Consider the following 17,374-nt stretch of genomic DNA (forward strand, 5'->3'; position numbering starts at 1 on the left):
TGTCCTTTTTATCTTTCCTTATGGCTTTTCTTTTAAAGTCTATTTTATCTGTTATGAGTTTGCTACCCCTGATTTCTTGTCATTTCTATTTGCATGAAATATCTTTTCCCATTTCTTCACTTTCAATCTATGTGTGTCCTTTGCCCTATACTAGGTCTATTGCATACTGTAGGCTGTTTTATTATCCAGTTTGCTACTTTATGTCTTTTGATTAAAGCAATTAGTCCATTATCATTTACAGTAAATATTGATAGATGTGTGTTTATTGCCATTTTAAACCTTGTTTTCCAGTTGATTTTGTATTTTTTCTGTTCCTTTCTTTTTCTCTTTGTTTTTCCTTTTGTGTTTTGATAATTTTCTTTTGTATTAGCTTGATTTCTTTTCTTTTTGTTTTTTGTGACTTTATTGTGTGCTTTTGATTTGTGATTACCCTGTTTTTCCAGTATGTTAACCCATTACTATATCTATTTGCTTTAGACTGGTAATCATATAGGTTGAAACATTCCCTAAAAAATGAAGAAAAAAAATCTACATTTTCTTGCTCCCCTCTCCACCATTTTGATTTTGGTGTCTTCTTTTACATCTTCCTGTTTATTCTTTTGCTGTTCATTGTACTTATCATATTTCTAATTGTGATTTTCTCTTTTCTATAGGTTTTTGCTTCTTTTCTATTTAGAGAAGACCTGTTAATATTTATTTTAGGATAAGTTTAGTATTGCTATATTCTTTTAGTTTTTGCTTGTCTGAGGAATTTTTTATCTCTTCTTCTATTCTAAATGATAGTCTTGCTGGGTAGTGTTCTAGGTTGCAGCCTTTTCTCATTCAGGATTTTTAATTTATCCTGCCACTCCCTTCTGACCAGCATAATTTCTGTAGAGAAATCAGCTGATAGTTTTATGGTGGTTCCCATAACTATACCCTTTGTTTTTCTCTTGCTCCTTGCATTTATTTCTGTATTCTTTGTTCGTCTGGAATATTCTCCCTTCCTTGAAACCATTTGGCAATTCCCATTGTCTTTTAAATTTTCTCCTCAAGTTTTCTCTCTCCTCTGAACTCTATTTTCATCCCCTCCTTGCTTTTTACCTCTATGTTCCTTTAGCATTGCATACTTAGCCTACTTACTGTGATTGTTTGCCTTTTAGTCTGCCAGTTGCAGAATATAAATCACAGTCTATCTTCCCCTCCTATTCTGCAGCTCCCTGAGGACTGTATAGTCTCACTGCTGCCACTGTGTTGCATTTGAATTGAATTGGAGGGTTTGGGGGGCACTAAGAGTAGAAAGGGAAGCAAAGTGGAAGGGTTCTGCTGAAGACAGTTCCCTTACTATATAGTTTTCCAATTCCTGCCTTGTAGGTCATTACTTTGAAGATGACATATTTACCTTAAAAAATACTCAGTAATGTTGTTTTCCAACAATGTTGATTATCTTGCAAAGGTCCAGCAAGGTTTGGCAAGTTTCATCATTTCAGAAACAATTCTCTACTGTAATCTAAGTAATAATTACAGAAAGATTATAAAACCATAGGATGTCTTTGAAAGATTATGATTTCAAACTTGACTTGGGGGGAGCAATGAAGGGACAAATCATTCCTTCTCCCTTCTGACTACATAACCCTTCTGAAGCGCCTTCCTCCCACCAGGTATTTTCTGCTTTCGTGCTGCCACCCTGACTGTCATTCCCAGCTGACCCAGCCTACTTTCCTACTTTCCACCCCCAAGGCCTTTCCTCTTCAAGGACATTTTGGAATCCATACTTTCCACCAACATGAATCTTGCTATCTCAATCTATCAGCCAGATGATCTGATGGGTTTTGTAAAATATTATTCGATAATTTTCTGAAAATCTTCAAAAACACTGCCTTTGAACCAGACTGTTTGTTAATAATGTCAATGTCTTACTTCAAGGTGCACGTTCCCCCTGGTGGGATGCAGAAGTGCTCTAGATTGTCTACAGGAGTTTCATGACACTTACTAATAACATGTTCAAATTTCATGTGTCTCTGCCAATTATTTCTCATCACATAATAGTATCTTGCATACTCAATATTTCTTCGTATGCCCTTTCCTTAGGCTTTCCAGGAAATATCTTTCTTGGGTAAATGGAATCAAACTGAAGAATTGAAATCTCTGGCCAATTGTAAGAGGAAACCTCAAAATAAGAAAATAGAAATCATATAGAGTGTGCAACTTGACATGCATAAACATCCTCTGTCACTTTTCTTTCCCTCTACTTTCTCTTTCCTCCCTTCTCCTCCTATCTCCCATTTACTCAGCAAGTATAATTCAACATCTACAGCAAAGATTTCCCAGATGAAATGGCAGAGCAGTAGAAGGTAATACTTAAGAGCACAGGCTCTGGAACCAGACTCCTGTTTCTGAATTTGGGCTCTGCCAGTTAATAGTTATGTGACCTTGGCCAAGTTATTTCACTTCTCTGCAACCTCAGTTATGTTGTTTGTAAAATGGAGATGAAAATGCTAGCATCTACCTTATAGGGTGGCTCTGAGAAATAAATTAGTACCTAAGAAATGCTTAGCACATAACTGCTCTCACCAAATACTAGCCACTATTAACTGCTGCTTAATTTTAGATGACTAATGGGAATTAATTAGAAGTGCAGTATGGTGTGTGGAGAAAGAGCTTTCTAGATGGAGGAAACATCATATTTGAAGTCCTGAGGCAGGAAGGAGATGCAGGGTGTTTGGTGGAACTGACGGGAGATGAGAGTGGCTAGAGTAGGCAGGGGTCAGATCATCTCAGGCCTTCTAGACCATGCATAGGATTAGGATTTTGTTTTTATACTAAAAGCCATGAAAAGCCTCTTGAGGATTTTAAACAAGGGGATGACATGATCTGATTTGCTTTTATAAAGATTACTTCTGGTGCTACGGGAGAGAATAGCTTAAACCAGGTAAGAGGAGATGTGGGGAGATCAGGGGAAGGGAAAAAAATGATGCTAAAGATTCTAACTTGAGCCACTGGGTGGATGATGGAACCATTCATCAAGATGGAGAACGCTAGGAGAGGATCAGGCACAGGGAGAAGAGGAGAGGACTCACTTTTGAACATGTGCTATCTCGTAATAACACTTAATGGGGTATCATCTGTAAAAATATTGAATCACTGTGCTATATACCTGAAACTAATATAATATTGTAAAACAACTATACTTCAAAATAAATTTAATTTAGTCAGGACCCCTCCCCCAGCAATGAAAATCTGGATTTGAAGTGGCTAGAAGACCGTCAAACAGAGTTAGGTAGAGAAATTGGATATATGGGTCCAGAGCTTAGAGATAAAATTTAACTTGAATTCTCTTGAATTCAGAGTCCAGGTGAAAAAGAAAATTGTCATTTAAGTTAAAGTAGACAACTTCAGTTAGTGACAGAACAGTGATCAGCAAATAAGTGCATTTGGTAAGAGGGGAAAAACTTGAGTTTCGATTGAAGCATAAGGGACAATTAGCTTAGAAAGACTGAATTTCAAGCAAGCATTTCAGAAAGTGACAATTTAGCCTATGATAACTGCAAAATAAGGAGCTCATCAATTTAAGGATTATTTTATTTACTCAAAGAAAGGAAAAAATGGGGGCAAACAGAGAGTTCTGTGTCTAGTTTTGAATACTTTTCTGCTGCAGGTCAGAATGCGTCACCAAGACCTACCAATCTTCTTCAAATCAAACCTCCCACAGGCTTAGAATTTAAGTGGGTTCTTAAGGTAAGTATAGTGCTTTCTGGAGTCTGAAAGGTCACTATTAATCTTGCTGAAACGTTCCAGGTTATATTAGCAGAGGCTTGTATTTGCTGCATAGCTTTAAAGTTAATCTTTTAGAGAGTCTTCAGGCATTGGATTAAGTCTTTCAGAGATTTTGAGAATGAAGCTCCAGTTATGACAAGAGCTATGGATTCATATTTTAACAAAGAGCAGATTATATAAAATATTGTGTCCATAAGGGTATCAGAAAAGATACTTTTACTATAGGAAATTTCAAACATATGAAAAAATATAATAGTATAATGAATAACCATGTACCCATCCCCCAGCTTGAACTACCATCACTTGTCTGCTTGGGAAAAGATGTATTTTAAAAATAATTGTATTTTTTCTTTCATAAAATACTTATTCACTGATGAAAATACAGATCATCCAGAAGAAGAAAATATATACTGGCCAATCCCAGCCCTTCTAGCAGGGCTATCAGTAGTCCAGTTGATGCTTTTGAATAATTCAGAGAAAGGTTCCTCCTCCCTTGGCTGAATGCAGCCCTGTGCCCAAAGTGCAGGGCTAGCTGAGTAAAGTATGACCTTGACCTCTGATCTAACTCTTCCCTCGCTAAGCTCCCTTCTGGAGAGCTCAACATGCACCATGGACATGGCAGATTTGCCTTCTGACCTCCTTTCTCTGCAAAGGCACACATATATTTACATTACTGAATTGTACTACACACACTGTTTTTTCATACTCCTTTTCACTTAATATTCCATGAACACTTTTCCTTGTCATTACTGAGTTCTTCTAAAAATCATTTTTAAAGACTGCACAATATTATTCAATCATCTCTTAATTCATTTAACTCTACGATTAGACACAGATTATTTCTATTTAACAAAAGTATAAAAAGCACTGAATATAAAAACATATACTCTTACAGATTTGTAACATAAATATTAGTGTATATCCATGATAAATGCCTTAGAATAATTTTCAGAAGTGGCATTCCTAGGGCAAAGGACATGGCAAATTCCAAGCTTTTCTATACCTGTTACCAAACTGCCTTTTAGTGAGATTGAACTAACCCAAACCCCATAAGCAGCCTTTTGCTTATTTTCCCAAAAGCTTGATAACATTAAATGTGATGATGAAAGATACAGATTCATATTTTTACGGTTAAAAACCCCCAAGAGTCTGTCAGTTTGATTATTGAAAAATAGTACCCACCGAGTGTCGCTTTTTTGGGGTTTGAGTAATAGTAAAGTGAGAAAATGTTTTTATGTGTATATTAGTCATTCTTTCCCCTGAAATTCCCACGTGTCATTTATCCTGTAGCACTCTTCTACTGGTGTATTTTCTGATTTCAAAAATCTTTTTGGATAAAAGTTGAATATATGTGTCACACTACCTGTAAGTTACTAAAAGTATAAGGTGGCAATTATTAAGAAGCAATGTATACCACATTTAAAGAGACTTAAGTATTTGACTTTTTGGCATTGAATATTTTGAGGAAGGAGACGTATATTACGTTGAACCATGTGAACTGCCAGTCCTATGTGGTAGTGACTCTCAAATTGTGGTCTAGGGATCCCAGGAGGTTCCCAATTCCTTTTTGGGCATCCACAGGTGAAAACTATTTTCCTAAGAATACTAAGACATCATTTGCACTTTCACTTTCATTCTCTTACAAATGTACAATGGAAGTTTCCAGAGGCTGTATGATGTGTGATAGTCTAACAAATTGAGTGCAGAAGTAGATGAAAATCTATCTATCTCCTGTTAAGATTTGAAAAAATGTAAAACAATGTCACTCTTCTATTTTTTTTGGTTTGGGAAAATATAGTTATTTTCATAAAAATATATTATTTATGTTAACCTGCAATGGGTTTATTATTTCTAAGTGACTTAATAACTTTTTCAGTTTAAATTTACATTATGGTGAATATCAATAGATATAACCTACATAAACAAGTCTCCTCAGGGCCCTAAATTTTTACGAGTGTAAAGGAGTCTTGTGTTGCAAAGTTTGAGAACCTCTGCATTGTGGCATTTAAATATAGTTGCCTTTTATTTCAAAAATAGAGCAAGAGATATGAAGTGCTTCCCTGAGAACTAAATGAAATTAATCATGGGAGTTAAGGGTTTCATGCCATCCTGAGTGTCAGAGACACTTCTGTGTTCTTTAATAATTTATTTTTTTGTGTTTGTGATAATGTGGGGCCCTCTGCAGCATGGAAACCACAACAAAGACCCCTACTTCCTGAGCCCATGACAGTGCTGTAGAAGAGCAATAATAATGAAAAAATTAGCTGATTAAACATACTAAGATTTCACCCCAACAACAAAAGTTGTAAAACACAACTATGTGTTCCTCTTCTTTCCTTTGTCCCAACCAAAATAAAAAGATTTATCTGAGGCTATGTGAATAGGAAATCTTTCCTTTCTGAATTATACTAGGAGATACACAATTTAAAGAGGAAAAAGGATTCACTTTCTGCCCACTTGGGCTCCCCTGGGAGCACTGAGTCCTCAAAAATCTCAAAGTCATCACTTGTGTTTACTTAGAAATTAATTAATCCATTAAGAAATAGTCAGGGCCAAAATGAGAAATTTTTAAAACTACATAAAAGAACAAGAAAATAAATGGAAAAACACATCATGCTCCTGGATTAGAAAATGGAACATTATTAAACATGTCATTTCTCTCCAAATCACACTGGGTGAAATGCAACACCAACCCAAATTTGCATAACCTCTGAACCAGTAACGTATTATTTTTAAAATCAGGAATCTATGATATCAAGCTTATTTTCACTGTTTAAAACTTAGTTCACGTTTCATTATTTTCCTGTAGTACTTAGATGTCCATATTGAAGGCATTTTTACAGTTGTCTCTCCAGAATGATGAATAACTAATAAACAAGGAAGCTGCCTCAAACAAGGAATTCCTGACTTTAATACCCCTCTACTATCATTATTTTTCCTTGAACTTGATGTTGATGTCCAAATGTCCTCAAGGAGTCCAGAAGACTAGAATGTGGCAACAGGAGGCACCGAAGGTACAAGCCAAGTTGACAATGTCCATAGTTGTGGTAGTGCTGGAAGGACTATATGGCTGTGACTAAATTGGTGTCATTACCCATTTCTTTCTTTGAGCAATTTCATTAGAGTTGTGGATTTTAAGGGAGATACCCTGTGTGCCACAACACAAAAGCACAGACCACAAGTACAGAACTTGGTATAACATTCCCTTGTGTGGAAATCATTAAGGGGTTTCAAGATGTGAAGAACCGGGCAGTTGGAGATTTGGAAGGTAGAAACTAATGAAAAACAAGAATAATTTTAATAAGTAGATAAACCAAAGAGAAAATGACACATGACAATCTTGATCTTGTCTTAATTTAAACCTATTGTAAGAACAAGGTTGACAAACTTGAGACCTCTGATTTAAAAAAAAAAATCCTGAAGTATAACATGCACACTGAAAAGTGCCCAAATCATGAATTTCTCAATGAATTTCACAGATTGAGTGCAGCTGCGTAAGTATTGTCAGAGCAAGAAGGATAATGTTACTTATACCTCAGAAATTTCTCTTGTTCCTCTTTCTAGCTGCTACTTTGCTCCCCCATCACACACATATCATGGGTAACCACTGTACTTTTTTCCAACAGAATCTATTATCTTTGTTTTTGAACTCTCTATAAATGGAATCATACAGTGTGAACTCCTTCATCTCTGGTTTCTGTTGCTCGTCATGATGTTGTATACTTCATCCATATTGTTGTGAGGAGTTGTGGTTCATTCATTCTCATTGTAAAGTAGTATTACACTGCATGAATATACCATTCATTCATTCGTTCTACCGTAGGACACTGCATAGAATCCAGCTGCTTCTGCTGGGTAGATACTTAAGATTTGAATTACTAGGTAATAGAGTATGCACTTGTTCAACTTTATATGAGAAAAGAGTTTTCAAAAGGGGCTGTACCATTTTATACTATCATCTGCTGTGTGTGAGAGTTCTGGCTGGTCCATATTTTTACCTAACATTTGATGTTTTCTGTTCATTTTAGTTGCTTTGATTGCTAAAATAGCTTGTGGTTTTAATGTACATTTCTCTGATGGACTAAAGAAGTTAAGTATCTTTTAAAATGTCTATTAGTCTTTTGCTTAATTTCTTTTATGAGAAATTAAGGACTGTTCAATTTTTTGCCTATCTTGTAACTGGACTGCCTTTTTCTTATTGATTTATAGAAATTCTTAATGTATTCCAAGTATTTACATATTAAGAACACCTTTCTTCATTCTGTGTCATGCCTTTTTTTATTGTCTTATTGGTGTATTTTGATGAACAAAACTTTATAATTGTTTAATAGTCCCAGTTTATCACACTTTTCTCTTTGTGATTAGCAGCTTTTTGTCCTATTTAAGAAATTTTTGCCTATTCTAAGGTCATGAAGACTTCTCTTATGTTTTCTTCTAGAGGTTTTATTGTTTTACTCTTGACTTTTAAAATGTTTGGGTGGGAAAGTAATGAAAATCAACATCCATCCAAATTGAAGAGCTTTTTATGAAGAGCCAGTCACAGAGTACTGTGATATCAAAACTGAAGTAGCTGAACAGGCAGCTCTTTGCAGCAGGAATACTGGGGAAAGCAATTACACAACAGCCACTCTGCTTCAGCTAAGTGTCTCTCACTAAGTACGCCATGTTGCAAGCCAGTCAAAAATTGGTTTAATTGCCAAGGGACTGGGGGAAAAAAAACAGTAAGATTTTCCATACAGAAAAAAAAAAACCCAAACAAACCCTGAGGTCATCTGAAGTAGAAACTGAAATTCTTTATCTCTTACGCCTAGAAATTGTCACAGAAATATTTCACATCTTTCCCTCCACTAATGCCTCTGAAACTATGACCTTGCTCCATAATTTAGCCCCTCTTTTATCTTTTGTTTTTGATCTGCTCTTTATTTTCCCTTTCAATCTACAAGTAAGCTCAGTCTCTGCAGTTCATCATGCAACAAAAACTTTCAAGATCTTTCCTCATATATTTTCTTTTCCTTCATTGCCAAACTTCACTAAAGTAGTCACATTTACTGCCTCTACTTTCTCACTTCCCATTTCTCCTTAACCACTTGTCTCATCTTGTCTATTGTTTCTACCAGTCTACGGAAATTGCTCTTTTGTAGATTCTCAAAATTAGTGTGTCCAAACCGAATTTTTTCATTTCCCCCAAGGCTTACCTCTTACGTTTCTTATTTCTGTTAATGGTATACCACCCTCTCAAGCACTCAGGTGGTCAGTAACCAAACAGCCATGCCTGCAACGCTTCTGCCATTTGGCCTTTCCCTTCCATTCCTCCTTCTGTTTTCTATGTGATCTCGTTACCTCTTACCTAGCTATTCTAATAGTCTCCTAATTGCTCTCCTTGCTCCTAGTGTGCTCTTACCCAACCTATCCTGTACAAAACTCTAAGCTTATTTTCTGAATTCAAAGTTCTAACCTTATCATGTCCTAGTTTGAAGATCTTTAATAGTTTTCCCCATTGTGTGATTAAGCCACCACAAACTGGATCAAATTCATTAATTTTTACTCATTCATACTACTGCGAGAATTATTTCACTTCCTGCTTTCTTCTGATTTCCCTACCTTTGATGATGCAGTTCTCTACTTTTGTTGATGCAATTCTGGATTCTCCCCATTTCTGAATGTCTAAATTCTTCCTATTTTCAAGATAAAAGGGCAACTTCTTAATAGATACCCTTTCCAATCTTCTCTGGTAAACTCCTCTTTATCCTTCAAGAACCAGCTCAAACATCATTCCCTTATACAATCTGTATGCTGATTTAATCACTCCTGATCTCTACTTCCAAAGCACACTGAACATATCACTTATAAAGCAGTCCCTACCACATAGTACTGCAGTGATTTTTTCTGACTTTCTACCCTACTAAGCTCTTAGCTCCCCAAAAGCAAGTGTAATATAATCTTAATCTTTGCATTCTCAGTGTCTGGACTAATACCTTGCACAGACACATCTATGATAAATGTCTACTGAATGAATGAATGAATGAGTGAACCCATTTTTGATCTTCTCCAGTTGGAAATAATTTTTCCTTACCAAATTGCCATACCAGTTTCTCTTATGTACATGTCATTGAGACATACATTACTTTCTACCTTGTGTAATTGTTATTTGTGTAAATATCTTATATTCTCTAGTAGACGGTTATCACCTAAAGGCCAGAGGTTCTGCTCTGTCATATCCATGGACCTCATGGAACCTTGTAAGAGAGACCCTTACATACCAAAGGCCAAGAGCAGTTGGCCTTTGATCAAGACACACTATGACACACCTCAAGAGGACAATGTTCCAAAGCTAAAGTGCTAGAGACAGGCCAAGGCAAGCTACTAAGAGACCGTGTTTGCCCCTGTCTTTAGAAACTGGTAGTGCAGGTTTCTATAAATAGGTAAGTATTATTGCTTAGGAAAGCTGTTCATTTGTAGATTCATTAATTTGTAAACCACTTTGCGGAAAAGAAGGGAGATGTGTTTAGACGCCAAGAATTTCCACATGCCTTGTCTCTCACCATAATATTATGAGATAAGCATTATTGTTTTAAATTTACAAATAAGGAAAACAAGACTCAAAGTGCTTTAGTGACTTATTCAATATCGTGGAACTGGCGGTGGACAGAACTAGGACTTAAAAGCAAGTACTATATGAAACTCAAGCACAAGCTATTTCCCACTTCATCATGCAATATACTCAAGTTTCTGGAGAGACTACTCAAGAAATCCTTGCACCTAGGGGAACATAGCCTGCCAGAACTAAGGGTCAGGTTTGTATCAAATTTTATATTGAGGAAATCCCTGAGGAACAAAAATAAACTTGCCAAGTTTTATCTTTTTAAAATTGCAGTATTATTGACATGCAGCGTTATATTAGTTTCAGGTGTACAATATAGTGATTTGATATCTGTATAACCTGCAAAATGATGATTACAATAAGTCTAGTTAACATCCATCACCATACATACAGAATATTTTTCTCATGTGATGAGAACTTTTAAGATTTACTCTCTTCAGCAACTTTCAAATACGCAATGCATTACTAACTATAGTCGCCATCCTGTACATTACATCCCCATGACTTACAACTGGCAGTTTGTGCCTTTTGACTCCCTTCACCCATTTTGCCCATCCTTCACCCCTCCCCCACCAATCTGTTCTCTGTATCTATGAGTTTTGTTTTTTTTTTAAAGACTTCACATATAAGAGAGATCATACAGCATGTCTTTCTCTTAACATTTTAAAATTTTAAGTATAGTTGTTTTACAGTTATATCATTTTCAGGTATATCAGCATAGTCATTCAGTATTTTTACAGATTATACTTCATTAAAAGTTATTACAAGATAATGGCTATAATTCCCTGTGCTATACAACATATCCTTGTTGCTTGTCTGTTTTATATCTAGTAGTTTGTATCTCTTAATCCCATACCCCTAATTTGTTCCTCCTCTTTTCCCTCTCCCCTTTGGTAACCACTGGTTTGTTTTCTGTATCTGTGACTGTTCCTGCTTTGCATATACATTCATTTGCACTATTTTTTACATTCCACATATAAGTGATATGATACACTGTCTTTCTAACATATTTCACTAAGTGTGATATTCTCTTGGTCCATCCACATTGCTGCAAATGTCAGAATGTCATACTTCTCATGGCAGAGTAATATTGCATTCTATATATACACACACCACATCTTCTTTATCCATTCATTGATGGACACTTAGATGTTTCCATGCTTTGGCTATTGTAAATAATGCTGCAATGAATATGGAGTTACATACATCTTTTTGAGTTTGTGTTTTCACTTTCTATGGATAAATACCCAGAAGTGGAATTGCTGGATCATATGGTAATTCTACTTTTAGATTTTTGAAGAAATTCCACACTGTTTTCTACAGTGGCCACACCAATTTACATTCCCATCAATTGTGCACAAAATTTCCTTTTCTCCACATCCTCGTCAATAATTGTTACTTCTTGTCTTTTTGATAACAGCCATTCTAACTGTTGTGAAGTGATATCTCATTGTGGTTTTGATTTGCACTTCCCTGATAATAAGCAATGTTGTGCACCTTTTTATTTGCCTGCTGGCCATCTGTAAGTCTTCTTTAGAAAGGTCTATTCAGATTCTCTGCCCATTTTTTAACCAGATTTTTTTTTTGCTGTATAATTTTTTTGTATATTTTATATAAATATACACAGCATATTTGTATATATTCTTTATATATTTGTATTAAGTTCTTTGTATATTTTAGATATTAATCCTTTATGAGATGATACATAAGTAAATATTTCCTTCCATTCAGTAGACTGCCTTTTTGTCTTGAGTTCCTTTGCTGTACAAAAGCTTTTTGGTTTGGTGTAGTCCCATCTGCTTATTTTTGCTTTTGTTTCCCTTGCCTGACGAGACATATCCAAAAAAAAAAAAAAGACCAAGACTGATGTCAGAGAGTTTACTCCCTGTTTTCTTCTAGGAGTTTTATAGTTTTGGGTCTTACATTTAAGTCTTTAATCCATTTTGAGTTTATTTTTGTATATGATGTGAGAAAGTTGTCCAGTTTTCCCAACACAATTTATTGAAGAGACTCTCTTTCCCCCAGTGTAGATTCCTGCCTCTTTTGTTACATATTAATTGACAATGTGTGTCAGTAAGTGTGGGTTTATTTGGGGCTCTCTATTCTGTTCCATTAACCTATGTGTCTGTTTTTGCGCCAGTACCAGATTGTTTGCATAACTGTAGCACTGAGAAACCAAAAAATTCACATGACCCACTTTATGGCGAGATTTGCTTTATTGTGGTGGCCTGGAACCAAAACTGCAATATCTCCAAAGTATGCCTGTAATCTACGAGGCTGGTACAACAAGCCTTGGTAGTCGTTGCGACAGTAAAGACACCAACTTGATTAGAAGAAGAAAAAGAAGCCAACAGTGCCCGCTATGTGCTCGGAATGATGCTAGGTGTTTTCACATACTATCATCCTTGACTGCAGGTCTGCTCAAACCCAGGGCTAGACAGGGCCAGATCAAGGACCTAGATACTTTTTAGGGTAATGCTCAGAGGAGTCTCAAGATGAAAGCAACGTCTGAAGAAGGTCACAATGGTAATCAGGCAGAATAATCTGGGGGCAGGAAGGAAAGGTTAAATTCAGAGGGCAACAAGACTCAGTCATCTTAAGAAAAAGTGATAAAGGCTTATTTACAGTGAAGTCCTTGCTTGCGGAGATAAGGTAAAAAAATATAAGAGCTTTCTTTCCAGGAGGACAAGAAATTTGGACTAAAAGAATGAAGAAAGTTTAGCTTTGCAGACACCACCACCAGCAAGCCAGTCAACCCCACCATGTTCTTTGACATTGCTGTCCATGATAAGCCTTTGGACCATGTCTCTTTCAAGCTGTTTGCAGACAAGGTTGCAAAAACAGCAGAAAACTTTCATGCACTGAGCATTGGGGAGAAAAGACTTGGTTATAAAGGTTCCTGCTTTCACAGAATTTATGTGCCAGGGTGGTGACTTTATGTGCTATAATGGCACTAGTGGCAAAGTGCAAGTCCATCTACAGGGAGAAATTTGATGATGAGAGTTTTATCCTGAAGCTTATGGGTTTTGGTATCTTGTCCATGGCAAATGCTGGACCCAACACAAACTGTTTCTGGCTTTTCATCTGCACTGCCAAGACTGAGTGGCTGGATGGCAAACCTCTGGTCTTTGGCAAGGTGGAAGAGGACATGAATACTGTGGAAGCCATGGAGTGCTTCAGTCCAGAAATGGTGGAACCACCAAGAAGCTCTCCATTGCTGACTCCAGACAACTCCAATAAATTTGTCTTGTGTTTAACTTAACTTCCAGACCATTCCTTCTGTAGTTCAGGAATGCACCCCACTACCTTCATCTGCTTACTGTATCTTATAATGTTTGTGCTGTCTGAAAATATTCAACATCTATTTATGTGCTACATTTCTTTGGGTTCTATATTTTCCTTATTCCCTTCCAAGTCTAGTTGAAGTTAAGTTTATTATTACGAAATAGAAACTAAATGAGAAAAATGAAAGTTTTTTTGAGCCTAGACTATTGGAGAAAGGTGGTACCTTGATAAAGATTAAACAGTTGGGGAGAAGAAAAGCAAAACGAGTTTCACTTGAAGAGTTTAAGAGTTTAAGAGTTTTAAGGGGAAGAGGGATTCCTAGGTACCTTCTTCTAGATCCTGTACATGTGTGTGCAGATGACAGAAGAGTGAACAAATCAGTTTTTATAGTTCATGTACAAAAATATCTAAATTGAAATCAAGACTATGGGTTTCAATGCTTTACTAAATACTAATATATTGTCCTCCCTATTGATTGCCTGCTGCCAGAGAGAGGCGGGTTAGCCAGGGGAAAAGGCAGCCCTCAGCTTTTCAGACTTCTGAAAGCCTTCTTAGGTTGGGCAGGGACATTTTTCAATTTATGCCTTTAAATAACCTGTAGATGTTCTCTTACTGTAACTCAAAACTCTCGATTTCTCATTTCCTAGTTTTCCATCTCTTTGGGTTAAGCATCAAATCTTTTCTTCTAGAATCAAACATGGTATATCTTCTCCAGTGACTCAGTACTCTTGCCTGGTCAAAGGACATTTCTGTGGATAAAACTGGAGTTTGTGCTCTGACTAACTTTGTTGTATTAGCTTTCTCTGGCCTGGAGATGCAGAAACCTAGGGACAGGGAAAGAGCACCATGGAGCTGAAAGTCAATCCCACAGACCTACTCTGCTGGCTAGTCAGCAAGGGGTTATTTTAAGCATAGGTGAGCCTAGATTTGCCCAAGTATGGTGCTTTTTATTTGGGGGATGGATGGGTGATGAGGAATAAAGCAAGTTTAAGTATCCAGATCCCACATAAGGCCTTTCTTGGATTCAAGTGTTGCTTTAACCACAAATGCTTACAAAACCTGGTCTCTTCCCTCCACACACTTCAGGATGGGACTTTTGTTAAGCTCTGCCACACTAAGTATTAAGTATTTAAGTATTCGTAAAGTTCCATAGTTACAACTGGCTTGGGAGTAGGAGTAGAGGGTTGTCCCAAAGTCCCTCATATTGCAAACTTGGCATATCCTTGGGAAGAGAAAGGAGAAAGCAATGAGTGGCTGAACAGGCTGTTCAGTGTTTCTGCCTTTCACTTACTCCATTTCCTGAGCTGTGTAGGTGTTGCTTCTCACTGAGGGTGGAGTGGGGATATAGGAGGGAGGAGGAGAGAGGTTAAGAGTGTTAGGATTGAGCAGCCCCCATTAGCTTTACTGAGATATAATTGATGCCTAACATTAAGTTTAAGGTGTACAATATGATGATTTGATGTATATACACCAGTTACCATTTTTTTCTTTTTCTTTTTTGTGGTGATTACTCTTAGTAAATTTCAGCTACACGTTACAGTATTAACTATAGTCACTATGCTGTACATTAGATCACCAGAACTTATTATCCATCTTATAACTGAAGTTCGCACCCTTTGACCACCTTCACCCATTTCCCTTCCTCCATTCTACCCCGTGCCCTCCCCACATTTCACTTCTGACAACCACAAATACACTCTGTTTCTAAGAGTTTGGTTTGTTTAGATTCCAAATATAAGTAAGATCATTCAGAATTTGTCTTTCCTCTGACTTATTTCACTTAGCATAATGCTCTCAAGGTAAGCATAAAGTCCTCAAGGTTGGGCTCTTAATTTATGTTCTGAAAGTGAGATGAGAATATCAGTTCAGTATCTTGAATAATAATTGACACAGATATATGTAACAATGGTCAAATTAATTCTTAGAGAACCAAAGCTTGGTGAGTTAGGTCTGGAATTTTATCAGTTCACTGTTAAATGGTGTCCTTTAGGTACAATACACTTTTAACTACTGCCTTGGGACTCTACCTGCCTTAACAGGAAAGGTGAGGACAAGGATCTCAGAAATCTTCCACATTTTCACATGTGTTTGTCTACCTGTGGTTTTAGGTTTTCACTCAAACAGCATGGAACAGCTGAAACAGCACAGAAGAAAAAGTGGTCAGGTCTGTCTGAAAGCAGCACGGTACAGTAGAAATAAAACATAAATTTTGGGAGGCAGACCAAATGGGGAAGAAAGTCCTAATTATATTATTTTCTACCTGTGTATTACTTATCTAGAGTCCACATTTTTCTCATTTGTAAAATGGGGATAACATCTACCTTTGCAGAGATTAAATGAGAAAAATCTACAGGAAAGCATTTAGTAGCTGCTAAATAAACGGATGGTAAGTGAAGTCAAATTCATGCCAATGCTGAGCATTTCAATTTCCATGCTTGAGAAGACATTTCAGCTGAAGATTCTTTATATGTTAATTTCAACAGGTATTAGAATTACCCAGAATAATGGAAGGTAAGACAATGAAAGCATAATTGTGGTCACTAGTTATACACAATCATAAGTTATTTTAACAATTTTTTAGTATAGAATATGTCAACATATAGAGAAGTAGAGAGACCACAGAGAACCCCCACGTATTCATCACCCAGCTTCTCCAATTATCATCCCCTAGACCACTATTACTTCCTTAATACTGCCAACTATTTATTTACACCCTGTTGCAACTCCAGATTATTTTGAAACAAATCCCAGATATCATATCATTTCCTCTTAAATATTTCAATATGTGTAAAAGATTCTGGTTAAAAAACTTAATTATAACACTATTATAACAAAACATCATAGCTCAGTAACAGTAGTTTTCTTGTATCACCAAATGTCCAAGCAATCACGAGTGTGTATCACTACTTACAGCTCATCAACTGAATGATTTTATACCTGCATTTATACCTCTTATTTCAGCTCAAAAGGCATAAGGATGCCAAATTCCAAGCCACTCGGAGATGCAAATTAAAATTTAGGTATATGAAATAAATTGAAGGATTCCCCAATAGTCTTAAGAGGTCATTGTTTCCAAATTTCTGCAGGAACTACACAGACAATATGTTGGTTGCAGTTAATCTGAAGAAACACAGGATACTACTAATAGTTATGATAATTACTTTGGATGGACCTTTATGAAGTGGGACCTGGAAAGTCCAAGATTAAGGTGCTGGCCATTTTGGTTCCTTGTGAGAAACTCTATTCCTGGCTTGCAAATGGCCTGCTTACTGTGTCCTCACATGGCCTTTCTTCTGTTCTTCTGAGCTCCTGCTAGAAAAGATCTCTCTCCCTCTTCTCATAAGGCCACTAATCCCATTATGAGGGCCCCACTCTAATTACCTAATTTAACCTCAATTACTTCCTGAAGGCACTATCTGCAAATACAATCACATTAAGGGTTAGGAGTTATGAATATCTGGGAAGGGAGGGGAAACATTCAATCCATAACAAACCTACAAATTTGTAAAATGATTTAAAAGTCTGAAAAGCCAGTAAGCCAGCATGCCACACTGAACTATTTTTCTCCCTAAATTACCTTGGCTCTAAGCAGCTTAGATGATCATTTCTGGAAATTTTTCTTTATACCCTAATATAACTACCAGTGCAGGTGGAACCCATAGCCTAATGTCTCTTCCTCCCTTCCTGTGCCACTTCAGCAACAAAGCAAAATTAAGTAAGAATCATTTTTAG

The 17,374-nt window shown here is 36.6% G+C and overlaps 1 pseudogene; it reads left to right on the forward strand.

Annotated features, from left to right (window-relative positions):
• Nucleotides 1–12,391: 12,391 nt before the first annotated feature.
• On the forward strand, nt 12,392–13,810 carry LOC102518023 (annotated as a pseudogene).
• Nucleotides 13,811–17,374: the final 3,564 nt, after the last annotated feature.

The sequence above is a fragment of the Camelus ferus genome, chromosome 6 (assembly GCF_009834535.1).
Source record: "Camelus ferus isolate YT-003-E chromosome 6, BCGSAC_Cfer_1.0, whole genome shotgun sequence".
Classification (NCBI taxonomy): domain Eukaryota; kingdom Metazoa; phylum Chordata; class Mammalia; order Artiodactyla; family Camelidae; genus Camelus; species Camelus ferus.